Below are 27,893 nucleotides of genomic sequence, written 5' to 3'. Positions count from 1 at the left end.
AGTCAAAAACATAAGTCACAATCACACATATGCACTTAGAAGGTAGAATTCAGGAGTCCTCAGGGGGGCCTGGTCATTTGAGACTTCTCACAGCCCTCACTTCTGCTCCCTGCTTTAGCATTCCCCGTCACAAAGCTTCAGTTCGTAAGGAAGTGGCTCTCTGTCTGGAGAACAGGGCACCAGACACTGTGCAGAGACACAAATAAAATAGAAGGTGAAAATAACACCTACCTCTGGGATTAAATATTATTGAGGCTGAGACAGATTAATGACTTGCCCATGTTAATGAAAGCAGGAGGTAGCAGAACTATAGTTCAAACTCATCATCCCAACTCCTAACCCATGCTCTTTAGAGAACATCACCCTGCCTCAAGCCAATCTGTACAGGGCCTTGAAAAACTTTCATCCAACGCTTTATTATTTGCTTACATTTATTAAGTGTCTACTACATGATGATAAAATGTCATGCCCTAGAGGAATAAAATTATGTTTAACTAGCATCTAATCAATGCCTGCTATGTGGCAGTCACAAATTTTCCATACACATTAGCTCATCGGATCATCTCAACAACTATGTAGGAAAGATACTGTCATTATCCTCACTAGATGCAGGAAGAAACTGAGGCATAGAAAGCTTATATAACCTGCCTGAGGTCACACCCCATAAGTGGTACAAGTGAGATTTGAACCAAAGCTGACTGTCTGTGAAGGCCACACTGTTAGCCACCAGGCCAGCCCTGCTCTGTTTTGCTGAGATAGCTGCAAGGCCCAGCACAGGACTGGAACAAGGGCAAATGTGCTTCAGACCTTGGACATGAAAAGCTCACAGTCTAACAGGGAAGAAAGACACAGAAACAAATACCATTCAACGTGCTGCGTGTTACACTGTGTGGTTGTGATGGAGCCAGGATCCCAAATGCCTGCTCAGTCACTTCAAGCTCCTGAGAAAATATAACATAAAAGATGCCAACCATATGCACCCTGGTTATTCCTTGCCGTGGTTTTCATCTGAATCCCTGCCTACTCTAGGGAACTGGAATAGATCCCATGTGGAATAAGCAAATTTCAGGGGAGAACTCTAAGACAGAGCTCAGATCAAGCCCAAGTAATTAGAATTAGTTTCCCCATTTTCAGTCTCTCATGGTACCTGGTCCCTCCTAGCCCTCTAAGTCTTGGAAACTCCCTAGCAAAAGGTCTACCCAGCCTAAATTTTACATTCCAGACACAGAGGAGGAGAGAGTGTCATAAGGTAAGGAGTCACCTTGACCCCTTTGCTCCTCCAACGAAAGGTCCTTCTCACATGACCAGAATGCTCCTTCTGGCTAAAGAAAAGGAGCGGACTCTGTCAACATGACAGAGGGCTGGCCAAGTGCAGTGGAATCTCAGAGGATCTGTATGCACACCCGTTTGAGGAGAAAGAGAGGTTTCACAGAGGAGAGGATGTTTCAGGGACGACTAGGAAATGCCAAACACATGGGGAAGAAGAGAATTCCTGAAAGCAGAAATGTATGGAGGCACAGGATGGGAATGGTCAAGAAATCCAAAGTGTACCTGGGCACCTGAACAGGGAGAAGGAGGCTCTAGGAGTCACTGGGATAGATGATAAAGAATTTAGCCTGTTCAGTGGAGTAGTTCTAATTGTTCATGGGAGATCTTGAAGCATGGAAATGGCATGATTTATTTTAATCAGACCAGGTCCAGGAAGACAAGTCAAGAGCCTATTTCAGTTTTTCAGAGAGTGTGGGTTTGTGAATAAGCCGGAGATAAACTCGGGGGCTATTTAACTACTAACATTCAGGGCTTAGTGTCAGATATGGGGAGAGAGGAGGCAGGGATTGAAGAGTGTGCCTCAAAGCCTTCAACAGAAGGGAAAGTGACACATAGAAGTAAACACAACCACTAAAACCCCATAAACCTATTGTTAAAGAATTATGATTGCAAACTTGCCAAATAAATGGGCAAAGCTTAAGCTTCGTTCTCCTGTTTTCCTGATGGGTAGATGGTGCTAGTCATGGGTGGTAAGGCAGGAAAAAAGAGAGATTTAACCTGACTTCCAAGTGCAGCTCTTCTGTCCAAGTCCTAATGACATCCCTACTGCAGGCTATAGTGTCCAGTGTGGGTTTGTAACCTACCTGTCTGTGCAGAATTTCCCACTAGTGGCGGCTTTTCACTTACATATATCTGCTCTGAGCACCAGAATGTTAACTTTCAGATTTAATCTACCCAGCCAAGATATTCATCAACAAAAATGCTGAAATCTAATCTGTAACTCAATGAATGAAATAAAAGTATTATTGATAATGACTGAACCTGTTCTCTGAAATTGCAATAGTTTAAATAATAGCTGATGTTTGCTTGGAACTTTCTTTGTTCCCTGCCCTGTACTAACGGATTTATACACAGATTGCTAATGCAACCTGTGATGTAATATAAATTTCATTTAAGGTGCCTATTCTCCTCCCAGATTTGCTCCCTATAATTCTCCACAGCATTACCAAATACCATGGGAGCAAAAATAGGTTCATTGCTTATTTGGGCCAAAGCTTAATAGAACTTTTACAGTTGGAATGGGAGACAGTGAGGTATAGTGGGAAATGTTTGGGGCTTTGAAGTTAGAGAGAACTGGCTTTGGTTCAGCTCAGTTCAATTCAGTGCAACAGAGAGACACTGAGTCCCTACCACAGGAGTCTTAATAAATGTGTATGACTTTAAGGTAAGCACTGAGCTCGGGAGCAGGTATACAAAGAAGAGTGAAGACACAGCACCTGCTCTTAAGAAGCTTACAAGTTACTGGGAAGAAGAGGCACATAAATAGATACTTTCAAAATAAAGTGGACAATATTAAGATCAAGGTAAAAAAAAAATACTATAGGAGCACGAGGGAGAAACACTTAGCACAGCTGAGATGATTCCTGACCTAGGTCTTAAGACATAAGGAAGATATCCCAGCCAGGAATGGCGAGAATCCAATTTTAGGCATTGATTACATTATAAGTGAAGTCACATAGGAAGGTCACATGTATGAAAAATTATTAAAAAAACATAAAGTGAAAAGCAGGGCATATTGACTGTGTGAGCCTGGGCAAATTCCCTTACCTTTCTGAGTCCCAGGTTCCTCATCATAAAAAGATTATCAGCAATGTCTCTGTCACTAGCTGGTTGCAAAGATTAAAGATGAAAACCAATTAAGTACCCAGAACACTGTTCATATCAGAAATTCAAAGAAAGATAAAACATTTCTTCTATGGGATGTTAATAGGTGTTTTCTGTTAAGTTGCATCTATGGAGTTGACTAATTTCAAACTTTGAGCAGATTTCTTTAACTGGAACCTTTAATATGCTAATTCTCATTATGGACCTTTAAGGAAATGAGAGAATATACTTTAAGCTTTTCCAAAGTTTTTTTTTTTTTTCCCTAACTAAGCATCCCAAAGACTCATGTTCCATAATAGCACTGGGAAGTACTGGCCAGTGAGAACACGGGATGCCCAGCACAGCTTTAATCCATCTTAGCTTTAGGGAAACTGTGTTTCATTAGTTCATCTCTATATTTGAAAGCCAGAATATTTTTTGTCCTATGACAAACTGAAGTCTATGTCACAATGACCCACAGTGATTAAGGGTTCTATGTGTGTAAAGGCATTGAAGAGTTTCAGCTTTAGAATAGCTGATTTGTGAGAAGGGCTGGACTTCACTCCCTGGTCTCTTAAGTGTTTGAACTACCATCTGGAATGATAACCCCTTGCTTTATAAGCAAGGAGGCAGCCTGATATGGTGACTCTGAGCTCTATAGTAATGGGAAGAATCAATTAGATTCTCTGGGCCCGTTTCCAATTCTGAAAAACAAAATACTGTTATGCATCATCTATCAGCCCTTCTCTTAGATTCTGCAACAATATCACATCCTAGGTCAACCTAGAGAATACTCAGTCTCAAACCTCTAAACTTGGTGAGGCAGGAAGCCATGGCTTACGGAACAGAATTCCATACTTCCAGGTGGATTCCATACTCAGTGATACCTGAGCAGTAATGTAACAGTTCCCAGAAAGAACGGATGTGCCAAGTGGAAAGAGAATAGTATCTCCATCTAGCCTATGGCTTTTTGAAAGAAAATAAGGACTAACAGCCTGTGTTAAAAAGGAGTTGAAGGAGGACAGTGAGACAGAGAAGACTGGGAAGAAAGTTATTTGCTTAAGTGCAATGTGACCAGTTTAGGAGACTTCCAATTCTTCACCCAGAGTTCTTCCAAAGTTATATATCTGTATTTGTAACTGTCCAGTAACCATCTCCACCTACTGAACAGACAGCTCCAACTTAATGTGTTCAGAATAGAAATTGTGTTTTTCCTCCTCTACATAACTCTGAAGCAAGATGGTTTGAAGAGATCCCGCAGGTCTGGGGAGGCAACTTCCTGCATCAGATTGAGTGGTCCTCACAGCACTGGTGTAAGCGGACAGGAGAGTATTACTAGGGATTTCAGTTTCCTTTGTCCTCAGTGCTTTCCCTGGCACTATCTTATTTAATCCCTAATCCAAATACCATGGGAGCACAACTCCAAAGCCATGTACCTTTGACTAAGCTGTCTCATCTGAGGATGTCAGAGAGTTGGTACAGATGATGGTAGAGCCCAGGGATGCTGAGCTCTGGCCCTGGGGAGAGGCTGCTCCTTGTTCTACATCGTGCTCTCTGTCACGAGTGAGCATCTCAAAAGTGCTGACTACCACTAGAAGGAACTGTCAGGCAGGGGAAAAAAGGATAGGATACAAATTCAGCAACTATCTCATGTGATATACTGTGATCACTGTGCTTCCTGTGCATGTTCACCTGAGAGCCCCTCTCTCACACACACACAGCTCATCCCACCTCCCGTCCTGTCTCTCTCTCTCTCTCTCTCTCTCTCTCTCTCTCTCTCTCACACACACACACACACACACACACACACACACACACACACACCCTCTGCATACTTTCTGAGGACACTGGAAAAAAATGCAAAATATATTTTGAGCTACCACACAGCTCTCCCCAGCTTACATTTTATCCACATTAGCTTTCATTTATTGAGCACCTATTGTGAGCTTCTGCTGTACATGCCCAACCCAATTTAATTCTCACAGCATTCCTCTGAAACAGGTATTATAAATTGCATTTTGGAGACAAGGAAACTGCGGCACAGCAAGTTTCAAAATTGTTGGTGGTCACAAAGCTGGTTAGAACACAGGGGTGGAGGAAAAAGTACCTCAGATGAAGACCCAAGGTCTTCAGGCTGCAAAGCCTAGGATTTGGCCAAGGTGCTTGGCTGTCTCAGTGGGCTCTGTTGGTGTGGTGCTGGGTAGGCAATTCTATCAAGACAGCTTTCTGGTGAAGAAAAGTAATTTTAAAAATTACTGCTCCCTCCATTGCCTTAAACTTAACACTCACAGCAGTTGGGAAAGTGTATATCAAAGAGAGTTCTCATCCCTTCTCTCTGGAGCAGAAAAAAAAAGATCTAATGAATGTTATTTCATCCCGGTTCACCTGAGTTAATCGAGGAAAGCAGGAAGCATTTCTTGCTGCCAAAGACAAAGTCCAGAGGCCTCCCTCAAGTGCAGCAACACTGACACCCAGTGGCCAAGTCAGCCCTCCCCAGGACCTCTCTGAATCTCCTCCCACAGCCCCTGGTGGGAGGCCCTCCACCTCTCTCAGACTCTCGGGGCGGGTGTGCTGAGGAGGACAGAACTGTTGAGAAAGAAACAACCACTGGGTTGAGATAGCTGCCAGTAGAGTCCATTTTTGCTCCCATCAGAAGGCAAATACTGCTGCAGGTAACTGATGACAAAGCTAGCTCGTGGCCTGAGAGAACAGGACAGGAATAAAGAAGCAGACATAGAGAATGGACTTGAGGACACGGGGAGTGGGAAGGGTAAGCTGGGACAAAGCGAGAGAGAGGCATGAATATATATACACTACCAAACATAAAATCGATAGCTAGTGGGAAGCAGCCGCATAGCACAGGGAGATCAGTTCGGTGCTTTGTGACCACCTAGAGGGGTGGGATAGGGAGGGTGGGAGGGAGACGCAAGAGGGAGGGGATATGGGGATATATGTATACGTATAGCTGATTTACTTTGTTATACAGCAGAAACTAACAGAACACTGTAAAGCAATTATACTCCAATAAAGATGTTAAAAAAAAAGAAAGAGAGAACAGGAAATTAGACTTTCCCCCCCTAATTTCTGTATTTCATTATTTAATAATTTATATATCCCTTAACTGTGTTCCAAATATAGGCAACTTAAAAAGATGCGTTGATATTTGGTTAGGTAATCCATTTTATAATTTGGTGAGCAAGATGAAACAAAGGTAAACAATGAGAGAAACAAAAACACAGGTCTAGATTGAAACCTACACAACATGCATCACTAAAAAACGCAGCCCAAAGGTATGGATGGGACATGGATTCGCCTCTGGGTCTTCTGTAAACCAATGGAAGGATGAAGGCCTCATTGGTTACAGTCTATGAGATAAAAACAAACCATAAGCCAAAGAGAACACAACTATTCCTAATAGGGACAGCAGGGGAAAAAAACAAACCAGAAAACACCTCTCCTGATGTCTTTACAGAGAGGGCAATAAGTAAAGGGCGTGAGTAAGGTCAGTACACAGATGAGCATAACTGGCCCAGATGATCTTCTTTGTGGCTCAGTAACTCAGAAAACGCTAATACTCTCACTCATCCCTCCAGTTTTGCATTCTTAAAATAGTACAAGACTTTTGCTTTTCATTATTGGGCTTGATTGTGTATGTGTGTTTAGAATGCTTTGTGCTTCCCCTTTAAGTGATTGCTGCCAATTAACTTTGTTTGTCTAAAATGCAATAAGATTTCATTTTAAGAAGTCGATGCAGGGCTTTTACTGAGAACACAATAAATTAATCATTAAATCAATTGTATTGATTGGACCTTGCAAGACATGAAAAATTGTAGTGCAAGGAATATTTCCACCAAGGGTAGGAAGAGACTTCAGCATCCTAGGGGAAGGTGGGTCAGTATTCTCTGATAGTACTGCCTCATTCCTTCCCTGGGATGTTAGCTTCATTTGTCAACTCTAAAATAAATATGGAGACCATTTAGTCTCAAACATCTACCCTAAATAATAGCTTCCATTTATTAAGTACTCACTAGGCACGCCACACTATGCTGAGTGCTTGTATACATTATCTCACACAATCCTAACAATAAGTGTGAGAAAGGCATTCCTATCCCCTATTTGTGGACAAGAATACTGAGGCTAACAGACACAGAAACTTGTTCGAGGTGACCCATTTAATGAGAAGTAACGCCAGGATTTGAACCCAGTTCTGAGTAAACCCAAAGCCTGTGCTCTTAGCACTAAATTAAACCGTAAATTAACAGAATATAGAGGTCGGATGGAAACTACGACACACTATTCTGCCTATTGCCTGGGCTGCTCGTCTTCCTGACAGTGTGCTAACATGAGTGCAGGGAAGTGGAATGTTGGTGCCAAGATCAGGTTTTATTTGGAGGAAACAGAGTGTTGGTTACCAAAGGCAAGACTATGAGCAAAGGTCCAGGTGACGCACCTAACAGACCCCAGTGTGAAGGCACCTAACAGACCCCAGTATGAAGCACTAGGATGACAGCTGGTGGAAACAACCACCAGGGAAGGCAGGAGGCACTGAGGAAGGGCGGGCCACAGCTGTCCACTCGAAGTGGTATAGAGAGCCTTTGGCAGTTACCACGATTGGGGGGATATACAGATATCATTTCCAACCTTAAAGTTTACATCATGCACCATGAGCATGCACCTTAACATCGCTAAGCCTCAGTTTCCTCATCCATAAAATGGGACAGTCAGACCTCTCTCAAAGTGTTGTTGTGAAGTTTAAATGTGATATGTCTGTGAAGCCCTAAAGAGTCCGTCTGGTACCAAGTAGGTGGCTAGTAAAAGGATGCTTCTTTTTCCCCTCCCTTAAATCTCCCACAGCAGAGCCTCTGCTAAGGAACCTCTGAACTGGATTTAGCTGCATAGTGTTTTTCTCCCAGGCTTTCCCAATAGTTCTAGTCAATTTATCTCTTTACACTCTAAATAGCACGCCATCAATTCATAATCTGGCTTCACCTCTTTACCCTCAAGGAGATCTCCCTTGGCCCACCACTCGGAGACCAGGTGTGAAAGGGTAATCTGCTATCAGTCCTCACAAGTGTGAGTAGGGCTGGTGATGGGGTGATGCTGTGACAGAGGTGTCCACTTTGTTGCCTGACTCTCTGCTCCTTTTCATGGGATAAGGCCATCTGGTCTCAGAAGACTTGCTTTTCAAGGAAGCAAAGACAGAAAGAAACCTATACTGATCTTTCCCACCACCTTCTCTCCCAGAAGCAGAACCTTCCCAGTTTTAGTGCCAGAGATAACCTTTTCAGGATGATTCACTCAGAAAGACAGATATGAAAGGCTGAGGAGGCACTACTGCTTGACAAAATACCAGCCACAAAAAAAACCCAAGCGAGTTTTTATTTTGCTGGGCAAATTCTTTCAACCGATGCATACCTACTGGCTGATTAAAAATAAAGGTGGTTATTTATTCTTGAAGAGGCTACAGCAAAACGAGAAAAAGAAAAGTCTTGATTATAGTTGTAGCAGCATGTAAAGGCTGGCTGAGCATTCAGCTGAGATTTGAGCTTGAAGTTCTGGTACCAGATACAGTTTAGGATTCTAGGGAGGAACAGGAAATGGCCTAGCTCAGAGTATTCCTTTCCACTTCTTGAGTCCATTTATTTTATGGGTCTGACCGCATGCCAAAGCCATTTGGAGACTTCAAGAGTTTAAATAGCGATGTCCAATTAATAAGGTATAAAACCCTGCAGCTTCCTCACCCCCATGCATTTAGCCAGCCCCTCTCTGTTCTGACTGTCTAATTGATAGGAGACACTCGCAGGCCTGTGTCTCTGCATCCAGGCCAAGAATGGGAGCAGTCGGAGTGGTCTCCAGCATGGGTTTGTGTGTTTGGAACCATTTGAGCAGTCATGTCAAGACGAATTACTATTCCTCATGGACATGGTGTCTATGATTGGAATAGGATGAAAGCTCTGGTAGTTTTATTTCTTTCTGAGACATTCTGGAACATTTTAGCAGTGAATTTGTTTCCTGGCTTTTTTGGACTACAAACTCCCCACATATTATTTTAATAATGAGGCATTCTGCTGAGGGATTAATGGAATAGCTTTGCGGTGTCCAAAGTGACAATTAAAGCTGTTGTTTTTTCTCAGTGATGCATTCGTCTCTTTCGAAATGATTATTAAAAAAAAAAGCTCATGTTTAGATTTCACCTCTGCTTGAACGGAGTCAAACTGGAAAGTATATGGGAAACAACTTGGTTCCAGGAATATTCGATCATATTTAATGGAAGGGTCTATTAAATCTTTCCTCTTCTGTTTTGTTTTTTTTTTTCCCCAACTGGTTTTAGGTTAGAGCAGGTATTCACTACCAAATTTAGAAAGGATAAAAAGCTCTCTTCTTCTGGATGAAGCTTTTTGTTTGGGGGAGGGGGAACGCAGAGACAATCTTCAATCTCTTCTCCCAATAATTTGTAGATTACACAAACCCTTGTGCTTTTAAGAGATGGTTCCTCATTATATGGCACAACAGAATAAAATAATTGTCCTCTATTATCCTTGGGAGGCAGGGCCAAGTATCCCACCAAAGACATTATCATATCAAACAACCACTTTAAACGCAATGCGGAATACAGGCTTTATGGGAAAACTTTGGATTTCTCCCTCCTGCCAAAGGAGGTCTAAAAGATGAGCCCTTTTGTGGCTCTGGAGTTTCTCTAAGAGGTGTACCAGATGAAAGATGACTAAAGACATCCCAGATGGAAGAGTTGGCTAACAGCACTGCCATAAATACCTGATGGATATACAAGCCTCTTGGCGTGAAATATAGTCTTTGCTCTGATTTACACTTTTAGGGCATATTTAAAAGAATGCCACATTTGCTGTGGGCGGGGGGGCATTAATGAAAAGTGTTTTAGATTTGTGGGGAGAGGGTAAAGAGAGCCTCTACTCCTTGACATATACATTATTGTTTTTCCTCACCAGAACTCCTTCTTTGTCTCGAAGGACATCTTTGCTTTTCTGGACAGGTTTTACTCTTTGTTGGTTGGTTGATTTTTGTTTTTTGCAGAGAGGGCAAACTCCATTCTTCTAGATTGATTCTGAGGATTTTTTGCTGGAAGGAAAAGCTGTGATGTTATGGAAATAGTGTTGCCCTTTGAGTCCAGAGATAGGACTCTTTTTCTGTATATAACTCTGTGCTTACTTTTGTCACACTGTTGGTTACAGTGCTGTGTCTGGCACTTTGTAGGCTCTTAATAAATATTTGTTGTTTATCTGAGCCTCAATTTTCTCATCTGCAAAATGGGAGCTAGCAATATCTACACCACAAGGCTTCAACCCATATTTAACAAGAGCCTCTGTATGCCATATTCTTTGCTCAGCACTTTCTTCAAGAAACCTGTACAAGTACAGGATGGAAAGGAAATAAATAAAAAACAAACCAACATGTGAGAAGGTCATCACGTAGTGAAATCAAACAAACCTGAGTTCAAATCCCAACTCAGCCACTTGCTGGCTTAGTTACTTAGGGAAAATTACTTAGCCCATCTTGGCTTCCAGTTGTCAATTTGTAAAATGGAACATTAATAGTTCCTACCTCATAGGGTTATTGAAAAGATTAAATAAGATAATGCATTAAAACTCTTAAGAAATTGCCTGCGTATAATAAGTACTCCATAAATCTCAATCAGCCATTTGGCTGGACTTAATGAAACCTAATGCCTAGAATGAACTCTTCAAAACTTTTCTCTGATCAAACCATTGCTCAGGTGATATTTTTATTTTAGGACATCACAATTTTATTTTAGGACGTCACATCCAAAAAAGAATCCCTGAGACAATGAAAGGTTTTGAAATCATTTCATATGAAAAATGATTGAATAGCCTATTATCTGGATTTAAGGGGGAAAAAATCCATCACTATATACATATTTGAAGAGGGATTCAAGTCCTGAGGGATTTTTAAGAGCAATACTGGAACCATCTGATGGGGAGGTTGATACTACTTCTATTTAGAAGAGGACCTCCTGATATTTAAGGCTTTCTGAAAGTGGAATTTTCTCTTTCATGTAGATGTTAATCTCCTGCCACTACAGTTAAAAGAGTAGGCCTACGCTCAGTATGACATGGATCTGAATATCAGGTAGAGGAATGGACTTCCTTTCACCTTAAATGTTCTGTGACTGCACATAATGATTAGCAGGCTGACTCTCCTACTATTATACATTGAATGGCAAAAATCCAGACAGATCCTGTCTCTCCAGCTACTTAGTGGTAATGTGTGCTACAAATTCATTCTGCTAATTCCATTCTGTTTATAGAAAGTCATCACTCTACTGTGATGTGTCCTTCCTCGGGTACGAGGCCAAGCCCTTCACATTTCTTCTTGATTCTGTTCTCCCTCATAGTCTCTTGGTTTAGCTCTTAAGCCTCTTCCTCTCTAATTTTTTGTCTCCTGCGAAAAGGAGCCAAACCTCAACCTGAAAATATGCTCCAAGCTCTCCTGTGTTTCTATCTAACACTTCATTTTTCATCTTTTATCTCAGTTGATAAGGTGCTCTTGCTGTCTCCGGGTACTCAACCCCTACTTACTCCTCAATCCACCAACCTCCCTAATCTAGAACTGAAACAATTACAGCAAATTTCTCAGAGCTTCCCCATCGCCAACCCCAATAGTCATCTTTCAGATCTTTGCATGCTCTCCTTCTCTTACTCTTTTTTTTTTGAATCCTTCCAAAGTTTATTATTATTTTTCACAATCTTCTGCAATTATGTTTTCAGATAAATTCAACAGAAAAGGCCAAAAATATGTAACAGTATATATTTAGAAATCTCTAAAATATTCAACTGTGGTTTCTTCTTCTTTTTCAAAATACATCATTTTATTTTCCTCATAAGACAGTTATAAACCTTATCAATGTGACAGTCACGTGATTTCTTTAATCTCAAAATTTCCATGAGCATTCCTGGAGCTTATAGCCGGAGTAGTCCTGAGATTTCAAATATTAAATCTTTCCTCATAGCCACAAGTTCCTTTGATGTTTGAGTTATTAAACACAAAATCACTGATAATTTGTCTTCAACCTTGTTCATTTCCTGTTCCTAAAAGTGTCAGCTATGCTGTTTTGTTTTTTTTTTTTTTGATGAGCACTCTGATTCCATTTAGCACAACTTTTTTTTTCCATCAGATTTAGGTGAAAGAACAGAACATTTAGGAATGAATTAATAATACTAGGGATTCTATCCAACAATTCAACAACAAAGAAACAAACAAACAATTAAAAATGACCTTATCTTACTCTTATCTTTCCAGGCTTGTCTCTCTCTGCCCACCACAATTACCCACATAGATACACTGTGGGAACGGAGAGAGGAACAGATTAGCAGTAGTATGGAGGCAGGACATTTTGAGGACATATAAGAGAAACCATGAGTGGTTCATTTTGACTCACTTTGGCCTGAGTCTGATGGTGGTGGTGGGACCTAATAGAATTTAACAAGGCCTTAAATTCTAGGATAAGGTACTGAGAATTACTTATATCTGCAACAAGAAACCATTTTTCTTAGTAGGAAATTGTCGTGATCTTTAATTTTTTTAATTTATTTATTTTATTTATTTATTTTTGGCTGCATTGGGTCTTCATTACTGCACGTGGGCTTTTTCTAGTTGTGGCGAGCGGGAACTACTCTTCCTTGCAATGAGCGGGTTTCTCATTGCAGTGGCTTCTCTTGTTGTGGAGCATGGGCTCCAGGTGCGTGGGCTTCAGTAGTTGTGGCTCATGGGCTCAGTAGTTGTGGCTCGTGAGCTCTAGAGCGCAGGCTCAGCAGTTGTGGTGCACGGGCTTAGTTGCTCCGTGGCATGTAGAATCTTTCTGGACCAGGGCTCAAACCCGTGTCCCCTGCATTGGCAGGCGGATTCTTAACCACTGCGCCACCAGGGAAGCCCAGATGATCTTTAATTATAACACATTGGATAGACGACTCAAGGTAGGAAAACCATTTGGAAGGATCTATTTATTTTCTGCATCCTTTTCTGCTTCCTATCTAGTAACTGTGTTGTTTCATTTGGGGAAACGGTATTCAAAGTGAGCATTTGCTTGATTTCAGAAGAGCTTATAATATTGCCACTATCATGATGAACTCCCCAAAGCATAGCTATGGAATACTGATGGTCCTGGAGATGGTGTGGGATGGGCCAGAGAAAGGGCATTAAATAGCCTTGAAACACATGACAAGAATTTCAGTTATCTTTTAATCCATTCAATGATACCAACAAGGAAAACATCATTTTGGTGCTCTGTATCTTTAGCATCTAACACTTTGCTAATCTTCAGTTTTACAAAGAAATTATGCCTTAGGCACAGAGCCTTCTAGACATAAGACTCTACAGCAGGAATTTAATAATATTCTTTTTTTGTTACTACCATCTATTTATGTCAAGTGAAATTGCTTTCCATTTATGTTGGCATTATGCATCTTCCTTTTAAAATGCATTCATTTAAGTAAAATTTAAGAAGGAGGGAAGTTGATTTACAGAAAAATGTTAAACAAAAGTACAGGGCTATGCAGTTGTGGTGAAAATGAGAAAGGGAACACCAGTGAATAGAATTTGGAAAACCATAATTTGGTAGAAAATGTGGAATTTGGAGTCAGACAAGATTGGCTTAATATTCAAGGCATACTGAATAATGTAAGACAATTTTCTTAAAAGCCTTAGTGTCTTCATTTGGAAAAATGAAGAAAATAATACCTTCTTAATAAGACTGTTGAAAGGAATTAAAAGAGGAAATATTTTAAAAGTGCTGAGCACAACACAGTACTTAAGACACATAGTACATTTCAGTGTCCCTTTCCTTTCCTTTACCTGCTGACCACTAGGATTGGCCATTGCTCCCTGTTCCCAGGGTCCCCCCTTTCACAGTGTACCCTGTAGGCAGGCTCTTGTGTCTGATGCCCTCGGAGTTCTCTCCTTGCTAGTTTCTCTACTGACAGGCTGGCATGGGGCAGTCTGTCCGGCTTCTAGGAGGGGGAAATGCAGGGTTGCAGGTGGCAGGAACTCCTAGACAAGCTCTTCCCGTAGGCATCCTCCTTCTGCCTCTTCACCAAGACGTAGAGTCTTTTGTTTCTCCTCCTCTTCCCTTCTATGTGCAAAGCAGCTAACAATCTGCCCTTTAATTGGTTCCCCTATGGAGGAACTCATGAGCCCAAACTGGTACAGTCAAAACACTGAGAACCAGCTGATTTCTGACTTCTTAAGGATTCTTCACCAGATATAGAGTCAGACCCTACTTCACTTCTTATAAGCTTGGGAAAAACACTCAGTTTCCCTTTCTGAGTCACAATTTCTTATCTGCAAAATGGAATTATTAAGGACCTCTTTTTAGGGTCATTGTGAGCAGGTGAAGTCTTCTAGCGTAGTGCCTGGCATCTGATATGATGGCCATTCCACGGTATCAGTCCTCAACAAGTATTACCACGTTCATGGACAGAACCACCATTTCAGAGCTCAAAAGAATTTGGAGATTATTAAATTTGTTCTCTCATCAGAAACAAGAATCTTCTCCAGCTTTAAAACTGTCCACTCTCCAGCTGGAGGCTCCTTTCCTTGAAAGGTAGGTAGTTCCATTGTTTGACAGATTACCGTTGTTAGTTACAAGTTTGATTCAAATACTGAGTTTAAATTTGCCTTCATTTAATCTGCTGTTCTTTCTGGAGCAAGACTGGATAAATCTAAGATTTAATGATTTATTCATCATTATTAATCTGTTTCCAGGTGGCTTCTGATCTGTCATTTCTAAACTTCTCTGGTTCCTGTGAAGGACTTTCCCATTGCCTTTGGTTTCTCAGTACAGTACTAGATGGTTTTTCCCTAAATTTCAGTTAGTCCCACGAGCCTCATTATGTCATTCTGATGCAAAAAGAACCCTAAGACACTCAGACAAATACCTTGCATTACTTCTGGGATTTCTAGCCAGCAAACAAGAGTCCTTAATAAAGTAGCATCTAAATGGGAAGACAACACAAGTTGTCTTCAAAACCTAGAGTCACAGAAAGATTGAGGGAGGAGGGCAGCCACATGGTGGGTAGGGGAACAACCACTGCATAGAAGAGTAAATTCAGTGTAGCGTGCCCGACAGGACATGAAGAGGCCAAAATCATACCAGGTAGGAGCTGGGAGAGCCCTTGAACTTGCTAGCTATTTCTTTCTGTTATTACTAGAGAGGAAGCTGGAAGCTGCCATGGAGGAATAATATGTGCAACCACACAACACGTTAGTTAGGTCCCAGTTCTCTGACGCCTAACCCAGTGCTCTTTCCCCTACACCATGTCATCTCCTGCCCACCCACTACACTCTCCCTCCTGATGACTGTCCAAAGCCTCATTCCACAGTCGATGGAGCCATTTTCAACTCTAAGAGTCTGCACAGTCTCCAACAAGGCTCCTAAAGCCTTTAATCCTTAGAATCAAAGGATATAAGAATCTAGAATCTGGGAAGTATTTAGATAGTCTAGTACAAGTCTTCATTTATAGAGGGAAAAACAGAAAAGAAGAAAGGAAAGGAAAGGAAAGGAAAGGAAAGGAAAGGAAAGGAAAGGAAAGGAAAGGAAAGGAAAAAGGAAAGGAAAAAGGAAAGGAAAGGAAAAAAAAAAAAAAGACCTGAATTACTTTCCAAGTTTACACCTCTTGTTATGGACAGAGCTGGGATGCAAGTAATAACAATAACTAAGTTTACTGAATGGTTATTATGTGTCAGATACAGAGTGTTATGACACTTACAAACATTGCTTCATTTATTGCTCTCAACAAATGCACAATTTTGCCTGCGTTTTTCAGATGAGGAAACCAAAGCAGGTAGCACTAACCTGTCTCTTGAGGGACAATGCAGTTAGTTATATGCAAGACAGTGGGGATACAGAGGTGACTAAAACCCCACCATCATCGACATGGTGTATACAGTCTGGTCATAAAGACATAGACATAAACAAGTGAGTGTTGGGCACTGTGATGAGTGCAACAGTAAGAAATTTGGATAGAGGCAGCTCAGAAAACAAAGTAACCAATTCCCCTCTGGCCTACTTTACATACAAATTAGAATCCCATTACTCTCTTTCTTAACATTAGAATAAAGGCATTTTCCATGTATAAGAACTATGTTTTATAAGATCCTCATAATATTCTATGAAATAAACTATCATTTATTTTAAAAAAACTTTCTTATAATATTCATTATTATAAATCAGTCTTCAAAAAACATCTTTGAATACTAAACATTTTTCCCCTTTTTCCTTTGACCACAAAATGTAACTAGTGGCTCAAGATGTTCCGATTTCTTTCCCCAAAATCACTTCTCTCATTTTACATACAGGTAGTGAAGCCCACATCCAAAAGCATTAAGCTGTTTGACCATGTTAAAATAATTAATAAGTAGTTGATCTGAGCCTGGAACACAGGTTCATACAGTTTCCAAGGTGATGCCTAAAGGTTATAGGAGAAAAATATTTCTCTAGGTTGGGGTTTCTCCATCTTAGTACTATTGATATTCGGACCAGATAATTCTTTCTTCTGGGAGAGTATCCTGTGATTGTAGGATGTTTAGCAGCATCATTTGTCTCTACCAAATAGATGCCAATAGCACCCCGACACACATACCAGTTATGATAACCAAAAATATCTGCAGACAAATGTCCCCCAGGTCGGGGGCTGGCAAAATTGCCCTTGGTTGAGAACCACTGCTCTAAAAGTTTCCTGCTACTTTGATCTGAAAGCATATCCTCATTGACAGAAATGACAGTAACAAGACAACTTTTTCAATATTGAATAGACTTTGATTCACAACTATATGTGGACAAATGAACCAAGTGTAACTTACATATTAAACCTCAACAAATTCAGGATAAGATATCTGTAAGAGTTTTGAAGTAGGTTATTCCAAAAAACAAGAAGAAATATATTATTCTGAAAGGCTTTTAGGATTCCTGCTGGTGTCCAACAGAATATATGATCCACACAGACAATAAAATGAAGGAAAAGAACATAGAAACAGACATCAACTCCACAGCTATCTTGGTCTTCCAAGCTGCTAATCTCCTAGGATTTCTCTGAAAAGACAAACCATATGGAGGGCTTGTTACCTGGCACTAGTGTTTATGAATCCTTGGGTAGTTATACAGGGCCTTGGGAAAACTCTGGCAATCAATAAGGAAGACTGTAAAGGAATCGTTTCAGCTAATGCATAGGTGTCTGGTTTCTTAGATCACAGAATTAAAGGGGTCAAAATCTTGTAATGAGTCTACATATGTGGCCACTGATTGCATCCCCTACCATTCTGATTTCAAGAGACCATGGTTAGAGGGTGCTAGTGGATCTCCCAAAACCCATTCAGCATAAAGTAAGCAGAATTTGGCACAATTTCAGCTTTGCTTCAATTGCTCTCATATGTGTATAGAAAGTAAAGTCATAACTGGGTAGAAAAATGGCCTGGAAGTTTGCTTCAAGATAAAATGCCACCCAATGCATAGAGTCAAGGATTTCACAAAGGAGGACTGGGCCATTGTTTTTCTTCATGCATCTCTACATCCTGTGTCTTCGATTTGATGACTAAATGCCTGACCAACAGCACATAGACTCCTAGGTGTAGCAGAGGGGAAAGAAGCTCTAGTAATTACTAGCTGAGAGCTCATAGGCAGCTTTCTTCACTTCTCTGAATCCCAGTTTACTTAATTGAACATATGTCCCCAGATTTTGAGGGGATTCAATGAGATATTATACAACTCATCTAGCACAGCATCTACTTCATGATAAACACTCAATAAATGTTAGTTCTTTTTCCTTTTATTACTCTTCAATAGTCAGTCTGTTGGCTAATGAACATTCTTCTTATCTTGAAGGTCTTTGGGCATTTTGCCAAATAAACTCTTCAGTTAAAATCCAGGATAGAGTTGGATGGTAACCTCTGTAAGGAAAAGGATTGTGTTTGTCTTTTTCTGTTATATGAATGATACCTTAGTACTTGGCATATATTAGGTGCTCAAAAAAATCTTTGCTGAAAGAATAAATATATAAATAAATAAACTGATCAGACAATAACGTCTTGGTATTGGGAAAGGAAAAAATAGCATTTCTTTAGTGCCCACCTTGTGCTAATCATCTTGATATATACTCTCCAGCCATTAATTTATTTAATTTTCTCAAAGTTTAGTCCCATGTTTTAGAAGATGAAACTGTGGCTTAGGTAACTTGGCTAAGGTCACTTGGTAACTAAGTGGGTTTGGCTGAACTTCAAAGTCCTAACCCCTAGTACAGAATGTGAACTTAATTGGAAATAGAGTCATTGCAGATGTGATTAGTTAAGATAAGGTCATACTGCAGTAGGGTGGGCCCTTAATCCAATATGACTGGTGTCCTTATAAGAGGGGAGATTTGCACAGGAGGAATATGTCCATTTCATGATGGAGGCAGAGACTGGAGTGGAGTCCAAGGAATGCCAAGAATGGCTGGCAAACAACTGAAGCTTGGAAGCCTTTAGGATACCAACACTGCTCAAAACTCATTTCTGAGTATCCTGTACCCTTGATGTGTATCTTGAATTGGCATTTTTAAAAACGGACTCTTATTTACCTGGATATAATAATAGTGCCCACCACCACCATTGGACGGACCTGGTGCTCGAATGTCAAGTTATTACACACTAGGTAATCTCTGGCATGTCTTCATTGGCATTATAAAATGTGGCCGGAAAGACAGGCCCTCAGAGTAAGAAGTCCGTATTGGTGGTAGGAAACTCAGGTTAGGAGTACTTTTGTCACCAAGTATCGGTTATTTAGCATACAGCTCTCAAATGAGACTCGTCTGTGTTTCTGGATGAGATGATGGCACTCTGTTCAATCTGCTAAATGCCACTGTGCATAGAATAACATCTTGAGAAGCTACCTAATGCATAAGCTGTTTAATGCTATAAAATATACTACCTAAATTAAATGCCACTTACTTTTTCAGAGACGAATTAATCAACATCCTGGTCAAATTCAAAGCTTTTTGATGTATAAAACTTCATAAATTATAGGGGGGCAGGGAGGGAGGTGCACGAGGGAGGGGATATGGGGATATATGTATACATATAGCTTATTCACTTTGTTATACAGTAGAAACTAATACAACATGGTAAAGCAATTATACTCCAATTAAGATGTTTTATAAAAAACCTTCATAAATGGAACTAGCCCATCAATAAGCAAAGTATAACGAAAACCTGCCTAGATATTTGGGGGTGGGGAGCGCATGTTATTCTGAGTGTTTTTTTGCTCCTCAAATTAACAATCTCTGTAGAGGTAAACAAAGACCCCCAAATAAGAACAAGCACTGCTTATTGTCAGCAAGGGAGGCAGCCACTACTATAGCTTGAATTTGGCACAGACCCAAATCCAAGGCAGAAAGAGGAGTTGGAAAGCTTTATGGTGGCAAAAGGGGAAGGTGCGGGCTGATGGAAGGTTGAGGGAGTGGGGAAGCTGGAGGTGGGCTGACTAGAAGACGGGCATCCTACGTAACTGCTGAGGGAGAGCATATTTGGCTTCCCCTTATTGGTCCTAAGAGGATGGGTGTGGGCAAAAATGGCAAGCTGTCAGTTTAGTCCTGACCACTTGGGGCTGATTGCTGCAAAGGTGTGGTTTGACTCTCTGACCTGAACCCCACCTTTGTTGTCTTCAGTCAACTGAACACATGAGGCAACACCCAGAGCAGAGAGACACAGGCTTCTGGCAGGGAACTCTGGGCCTCAGTTCGATGTCTACCAAGGTCCAAGGCTGCACAAACCCAAAAGCATCTTCTGTTGAACATCCTCAGGCAGTTGTTCCTCCTGGCAGCTGCAAGGTGTCTAGAATTCATCCCAGATGTCCATGGGACTGCCTGTTCCTAGTGCCTTTCCCTGAAGAATCGCCTCAGGACATAGCTTTCGCTTTCTGACCCAGCCCAAATGCCAGCACAAATCCACTGTCCTTGCTTTGAGACTGTGACTCCATCTATGACAATTTGTTTGGTAGGATACTTGCATGAGTTGAATCCTGGTTACCTAGGGAACTTACAAGACTTGGAGCACTTCCTTGAACTTGACCTAAGGCATAGAAGTGGGCTAAACCAGGCTTTGCCATGCTGGGAGGTTGGAGTGAGGGGCTTGTTAAAGCTGCAGGACCACAGCTCTCAGAGGGAAGGCTGAATTCGCAGCTACACACATTCTTGGAGGGAAGGGCCTCTTCCAGGACAGGGGAGAGTCTTTGAAGTGGAAAGGAAACAAGGATGCCTGGACTCCCAGGATAGTTCTTTTGGAGGTAAATGTGATCTCAACCACTCAGGCAAGACTAGGACCTCAAGTAAGCTGAGAAAGCCCATGCCCTTTGAAGTCTGGAAGCTTGCTCTGGCTCTAGGCCAGGATATACTTTGAACAGTTTGGAAATAAGAAAGTCCCTGGGGTTTTCTACACTGCTTACCTGTGTCTCCTGGCTCTTGCTATTGGGTGGGGAGACAGCAGCCTGCTTGGGGTTCCTGGTGCCAAGCTCATTCCAAAGGGCTGGTGAGGCAGGGTGGGAGCCACCTCTGTCTCCAACCTGCCAGGTACCATACTTCTCCTAAGGGAGGGCCTTCTGCTAGGCTGACGTCTGAACCTGAATTTGAAAAGGTCAAAGGCTCAAGAGGCTGACTGGTGTCCTAGGAATCTTCTGAAGGGAAGAGGGATTTAGTCATCAGACACAATAGAGAGGTTCTGGACTCCCTCAGTTTGGTCTCATTCTCCCAGAGTCTCCTGCTGCCCAGACCTCATCCAGGTGTCCAGGCTGGTCAAGATGTTGGGTCAAGTCTCCAAAGATCTTATGTGTCTCCTGACCTGCTCTTGGATCAGGGACTCAAAGCTGAGATGGAAGGAGTGGAGTTGGCTGTTGTAGAACCTCAGCAGCTCATCCAGGAGCTGTTTGTTCTTGGCTTCAAGGTCATCCCATACAGGCCAAAGGTCTTCTGGGCAGCACCAGCCCTGCCTTCTCCTTTTCCTCATACTTCTCCACCTTGGCCTGCAATCACCTATAGTCCTAGTATATAGGAAGGCTGCTTCCTACCACCTTCTCACCACCATGCTGAGGTTCTGGAAGACACTGCCAAACTTTTTCAGGGTTCAGTAATGGTCTTTCAGATCTGGTTCACTTTTTCCTGGTTGAAGGTATCCATCCACGTCATGGCCATGTCCAGGGTGATCACCATGTTCAGTAAATCCTGGTCTTGCTGGCAGAGGGGATTAGAGAGTAAGTCTAAGGACATCTTCATAGCAGATTTGATGACCAGGTCAGCACTGGGACTCTTCTTCATGTCCTTTCTCAGCCTCCTGGTCTGCTCTTCCAGCTGCTGGAGTTTTCTATACTTCCTTTCACAGTCTCTCTCCACTGCTGACCAGTCTTGGAAGGAATTCAGCTCATGTTCATGAATGTGGCCCTGCTGCCAGCATCTTCAGCTGCAACTCGGTCCTCCTTTTTTTTTTTTTTTTTTTTAAGGAGACTTGTTTTACTTAGAGTGGAAAATTCTGCCAAGGACAAAGTCAACACAACCATATGCATGGAACACAAATATATGTATGGAACATTACATATACAAAGGGTGCTTGTAGGGTTGTAGCAATGCAGAAGTAAGAAGTTAGGAACAGGGAAGAATTCTCCCCTACAGGTTTCAGAGGGAGCATGGCCCTGACTTGATTTCAAACTTCTGGCCTTCAGAACTGTGACACAATAAACTTCAATAGTTTTAAGCCACCTCGTTTGTGGTGTTCTGTGATGGCAACCCTAGGAAATGAATACATATCCTCTGTGCAAAGTATTGCCCAGCATGTTAGAGATTCTCTCAGAAGAATGTTCCTCTCTGTTGCTGGAGGTGCTCAAACACAAGTAGGAAGACTACTCAGTGGTGATGTTGTTGAGGAATTTAAATTATTACTTATTTTTAAGAGTCCCACGTAAGCCAGATTCTATAATCTTAAGATATGAAGAGCTTGGAGGGGAATGATTCTGGCATTACATTACAACATTTGGAGGTGACTCTGATGAGTATTACCAGGACAGTTAGATTTTTCTAAATTGGCCCAGTCTTATAAGCTACAGCCACCAATTAGAAAAATATTTTTTAAATTAAATTTATTTACTCATTTATTTTTGGCTGCATTGGGTCTTCGTTGCTGCACGCAGGCTTTCTCTAGCTGTGGTGAGTGGGGGCTACTCTTTGTTGCGGTGCACAGGCTTCTCACTGAGGTGGCTTCTCTTGTTGTGGAGCACGGGTTCTAGGCACGCGGGCTTCAGTAGTTGTGGCACGTGGGCTCAGTAGTTGTGCCTCGTGGGCTCTAGAGCACAGGCTCAGTAGTTGTGGCGCACGGGCTTAGTTGCTTGGCAGCATGTGGGATCTTCCTGGACCAGGGATCGAACCCGTGTCCCTTGCATTGGCAGGCAGATTCCTAACCGCTGCACCACCAGGGAAGCCCAGAAAAAGACTTTTTTAAAGTGCTGTTAAGGTCTTTCTCAATGATTTATCCACTTTCAAAGAGTGTTCGCCCTCCATGTGCACTGTGGATTTAACTGCTTTGTCTATATCTTGCCATTTTTCAGACCTAGGAGTGAAAATGTGTTTCAGGTGTGAAATACTGTCTTGAACTAAGAAAGCAGGAGTGACTAAGACTCACCCAAGCCCTCCAACAGAGCCCCAAACTCCTTACCTGCTCTTAGAATTTAAGTATTAGATGCCTAAGACTGTGGAAACCACCAAACCTACAAATGATTGAGTTATTTGTAGTGAGGTGGATGGACATAGAGTCTGTCATACAGAGTGAAGTAAGTCAGAAGGAGAAAAACAAATACCGTATGCTAACACATATACATGGAATCTAAAAAAAAAAAAAAGTTTCTGAAGAACATAGGGGCAGGACAGGAATAAAGACACAGATGTAGAGAATGGACTTGAGGACACGGGGAGTGGGAAGGGTAAGCTGGGACGAAGTGAGAGAGGGGAGTGGGAAGGGTAAGCTGGGACGAAGTGAGAGAGTGGCAGGGACATATATACACTACCAAATGTAAAATCGATAGCTAGTGGGAAGCGGCCACATAGCACAGGGAGATCAGATTGGTGCTTTGTGACCACCTAGACGGGTGGGATAGGGAGGGTGGGAGGGAAACACAAGAGGGAGGAGATATGGGGATATATGTATACATATAGCTGATTCACTTTGTTATAAAGCAGAAACTAACATACCATTGTAAAGCAATTATACTGCAATAAAGATGTCAAAAATAAACAAACAAAAAGCAAATTTTTTAAAAAATTGCACAAATTTCAAAAGTTTCTGGCCTATGTTCCTTGTTGGAAATGGAGCCTCCTGCCTTTTTAGTGTTAAAGGAGTCTCAGTTTCCTTCTTGAGATTATCCCCCATTATTGGATATTGATTTATTATTTTCATAAAATTGCACATGGGAGCCTGTTGCCTGAGACCAGTCATAAATTATAAAAACGTGTTCAGCTCCTCTGTAGGGACTGATCGTCTTATGGGGAGAATTACCCAGAACTAAATTTAACTGCTTTGTATAGGTTTGCAAGAAGGTTTGATGTCCCTGGCCCTCTAATGAGGAAGGGAAAGTAGAAAGGGGCTAACATTTTCTAACAACCTACTAGGGACCAAATTCTTTGCATGGTACTTAATTTAATGCTCTTAACACAATGAAGCACAATCACCACCTGCTTTGATAGAAGATAAAGTAGAGGCACAGAATGATGAAAGACTTTCCCCAGGCTAGTGAAGGAGCAGAGCCAGAGTCAAACCTAACTTTGTCTGCCTCTGAAGTTAAACCTCTTTCCAATTACTGCATTGCCATTCTAAAGTGGAGTAGTAATATCTCAGCTAGAGGTGGACAGAGTGGTTTTTATTAATATCAACCTAAACCTTGTGCTCTTCAAGTTCTGAGAGATTTGCTCCAAGGAGCCATTAAGAAAGGACACTGATCCAAAGGCTATCAATTAACACGTTCTTCATACACAGCTATAAGCAGCTATTTAAAACCTGGGTAATATCTTCCTAAAAATACGTATCAGTTGTCTGGGTATTTATGCCCTATCACTCTTGGTTTTCCATCCTTGACTCCATTAATAGAATTTTCCTTAATTCCCTTTCTCTTTTTATGGCTTCGCAAGAGGCTAATTTGCAGGCAAAACTGCTAATTTTACAGTTGCTTTCTGCTTCCTCAGCACGAGACTGACTGAGGAGTTATTAATAGAAGAATAGGATTCCCTTTTCATCCTTTTGCTACTGACTGTTGTAGGAGGTGGGAAAAACTCCATTATTTAATAACATTTGTTCTTCTTGAAAGGTCATCATTCCAGCCTTTCAGTTTCCACTAAAGTATAGCAGTATCAGCAGCCACAGCCACCTTCTCTTCCTGAAGGGATTCTGGAATTCCTCCAGGTTATACAGTTGGCATAAAACTGTCTTTGAGATCCTCCTTGGGAATGGGGTCCAGCTGGGAAATTCTCTCGGTATTTCTGTGCATTTTCCAAATAGTAATTTCTAGCCACAATTATTTTTAAATGTGCCAGTCACCTACATTCCTGAAAAGGATGCTGAATTTGGAATATATTAGTTGAGAATTGTATTTGGCTGCTCATAGCAGAGAATAGAAATAATAGTGGCATAAACAAGAAAACATTATTTTTCACATAAAATATGTTTTAAAATAGACATTCAGGATTGGTATGGTGAGTTCACATTGTCATCAGAGACCCAAGCTCCTTCTGCCTTTCAATTTTATTGTCACTACCATGTAGTTTCCATCCTCACAGCTGACCTATGGTCTCAGATAGCCACTGGACCTATGACTATAAATTTATGATTCTAATCAGGAATCAGAACATAGAGTAAAGGGCAAAAGGGACAGATCAGCTGTCTCTCCATCACTTATGGGACTTTCCCATAGGTCCTCGCAACAGATTCTGTTTATATCTCAAGCTGTAAGGGAGACTGGGAACCATACATAGTCTTTTATCTGGGCACACTGCTGCCTCCATAGTAACTAGGGTTATCTTACTAAGAAGAAAGGGTAGGACAATATTAGAGAGGCAAATAGCATGTCTGCTACATGGAACAAAGAGAATGACTAAATAAAATTAAGCCAATAAACCCTTACTAAGCACCTATTTTATGCCTGGAGATGAAATAGAAAGTTTAGATTAATTCCTTTAAGGAACAAAAACTTACCTACATTATATACCTCATGTCTTCTTAGCCTAGAATGCTTTTTCCTTCCTTGTTCACCTGGAGAACTTGTATTAATTATTCAAGGCTGTTCTCCAATATCACCTGCTGTCTGATGCTTCCTTGGAAGATTCTTCCCAGGAAGAATTAATCTATTGCCAGGTGCTTAGCTCTGTCCCTATAGCACCTTATCCTTCACTCTACTTCACCACTTAATTCCTCAGAGGCAGTGTGCTGAAGTGAGGGTAACATGAGAAGTAGGAAATGCTGACGTCAACTCCCAGGTCTGTTGCTTACTAGCACTGAGACAGATGCTTTTGCCCTTTGGGCTACAGTTTTCCTGCTGCAGAAGAGAGAACGCTAAGTTCCACTTCAGGGACTTTTGTGAAGATTAAATGAGATTTCTTAGGAAATACTATCCAAAAGAAATTTATATCAGTTATGTCAAAATTAAATCAAACTGATGTGAAAGTCCAAAGCATTTTTTAAAATAGAAAAGGTTATTACAAAATAGTAAGTTTTAAATTCCTGGTAATTTTAATGATTCTAAATCTATACGGACTTAAGATAACCTCAACATAATGTAATGCAAAAGAATGAAAGTGAAACCTCAGATAGAAATAGATAAACCTATGACCTATTAGAATATTATAACACAATTATCTGTGAAAAATTAAGCACAAAGGTCAGTAAAGAGCTAGAAAATTTGAACAACACAACTAACATGTTTGATTTAATGAATATCTATCTATATCAGTCTTGAATCAATGTCAGAGAACACACATCCTATTTAAACACATGCAGACTCTTTATGAAAAACTGTCCTAGGCCATAATGCAATCTCAACCGATTTCAAAGAATTGTCATCATACAGACCATCCTCTCTGACCATAATGTAACTAATGCAGTGAAAAGTTACTCACAAAAATATAATTAAACACAATATAAAATTGGAAATTTTAAAATTTACTTTTAATGCCAACCCCAGTTAAATAAAATTCTCTACCTACTCTCCAACATCCTCACAGCAGAACTGATCAGAGAAAAATCAAAACCCTGCTGATTGGTCTCATCTTACATTCATGACCATTAAACTCAAGCAGAACTTTAAGATTGCTTGGTATTCATGCTAATTTCACTCATCCTCCTACTCTCTTATGTAACTACTCTACACCTTTTTCTCTTTCCCCAAACCACGACCCCTACTCCCATACTTCCTCTCAGCTTAGACCTTGCTTACTATTTCTCTCAGAAGAAAGAAGCAATCAGAAGATAACTTTAACAAGCTCACATCAGAAAATATATTCATTCACCTGTTTCTTCTTTAGCTTTTCTTATGACGCATAAACGCTTCATGTACCCTATGGACTTCAACCCCTCCACTTTTACACCAAGTCCCACTTTCTGTCACCCACTCAAGAATAGCTCCTGCACTTCTCCACCTTATTTCCTATGTCACAAATTTTCATAATCACACAGACATGTAAATTTTCCCATCTTATAAAGAGAACATATTTTCCTCCATGTACTTCCCTCTCCCCTTTTACAGAAAAAAATCCTTACGGTGGCTGTGAGAATCCATCTGGTGACCTCCAACTACAGGGAGTGTAACTGACCAAGAACCCAATTGCTATGCTCTAAAATCTACCTCTACACTTGCACCAAGGCCATGTTTCGCACAAGCGACTTAGTCAGTGGCCAAGTATAGCAGGAACACTAAAGCAGGTACGTTGAGTCCACTAAATAAGACTCCTCTGATGCCTTTGGCTACAACTCTCTGATAGCCTTATGGAAATGTCCTTTAGTCACGTGGTAGTCTATGACGTGTCCCTCCAACCTTCAGTCCCTTTCCCCCTCATGAAGGTCAGACTTACAAGCAGTTGAAGGACTATCCCAATCTTTTTAAGCTCTCTCCCCACTTTCTCTAACACAGGTATGTTTCCTAATAAAATCCTTGCACATTTAATTTCATCTGGGAATCTGCTTCTCAGAGGATTCAAACTAATTCACTCCTCTGAAGAGTTTACTTTCCTCACTCTCCATTCCTCTCCTCTCACTTTGTCTTGAATCCATCCTAATCAAGTTTTTGAGCCACAACTCCATTGAAACTGTTCTTGTCAGCAAATTCCAAGACTGCTCAATTGAAAGATTAAACTTCTCCATATTTTAGTTGCTCCACCAGCAGTATTTGATACAGTTCATCCCTCCCTCTTCTTCAAACTGAAAGGCTGACAGGATATACTAAACTGTAACTTGTGTATTCAACTGCTACTCACCTTCTCCATTTAGATGTTTTATATGTATCTCTGATTTAACCAGCCCAAAACTGGGGATTTGATGATCTTCCCTCCAAATATTCATTCTCTCTTAATCTTCTTCAATCTGTAAATGAACATTCCATCCTGAAAGAGGGGACACTACTACATATCCTATGGACATTAAAAGGTTAAGGAGTAATACTATGGACAATTCGATGACCACAAATGTGATAACCGAGATGAAATAGACCAGTCATTTGAAAGACA

General features: G+C 41.1%; 1 long non-coding RNA gene and 1 pseudogene across 2 annotated transcripts; both read right to left on the bottom strand.

Annotated features, from left to right (window-relative positions):
• Positions 1–27,729, bottom strand: LOC307190996. The gene is made up of 3 exons (XR_013829574.1): positions 27,645–27,729; positions 3,097–3,155; positions 1–186 (listed from the first exon to the last, which is right to left on the bottom strand). It is a non-coding gene; the product is annotated as an uncharacterized lncRNA (long non-coding RNA).
• On the bottom strand, positions 20,876–21,554 carry LOC307193591 (bridging integrator 3-like; annotated as a pseudogene). The gene has a single exon. The product of its transcript is annotated as a bridging integrator 3-like (transcript).
• Positions 27,730–27,893: the final 164 nt, after the last annotated feature.

Source organism: Stenella coeruleoalba (genome assembly GCF_951394435.1).
Source record: "Stenella coeruleoalba genome assembly, chromosome: 1".
Classification (NCBI taxonomy): domain Eukaryota; kingdom Metazoa; phylum Chordata; class Mammalia; order Artiodactyla; family Delphinidae; genus Stenella; species Stenella coeruleoalba.
This window is presented reverse-complemented; position numbering and strand designations above follow the sequence as displayed.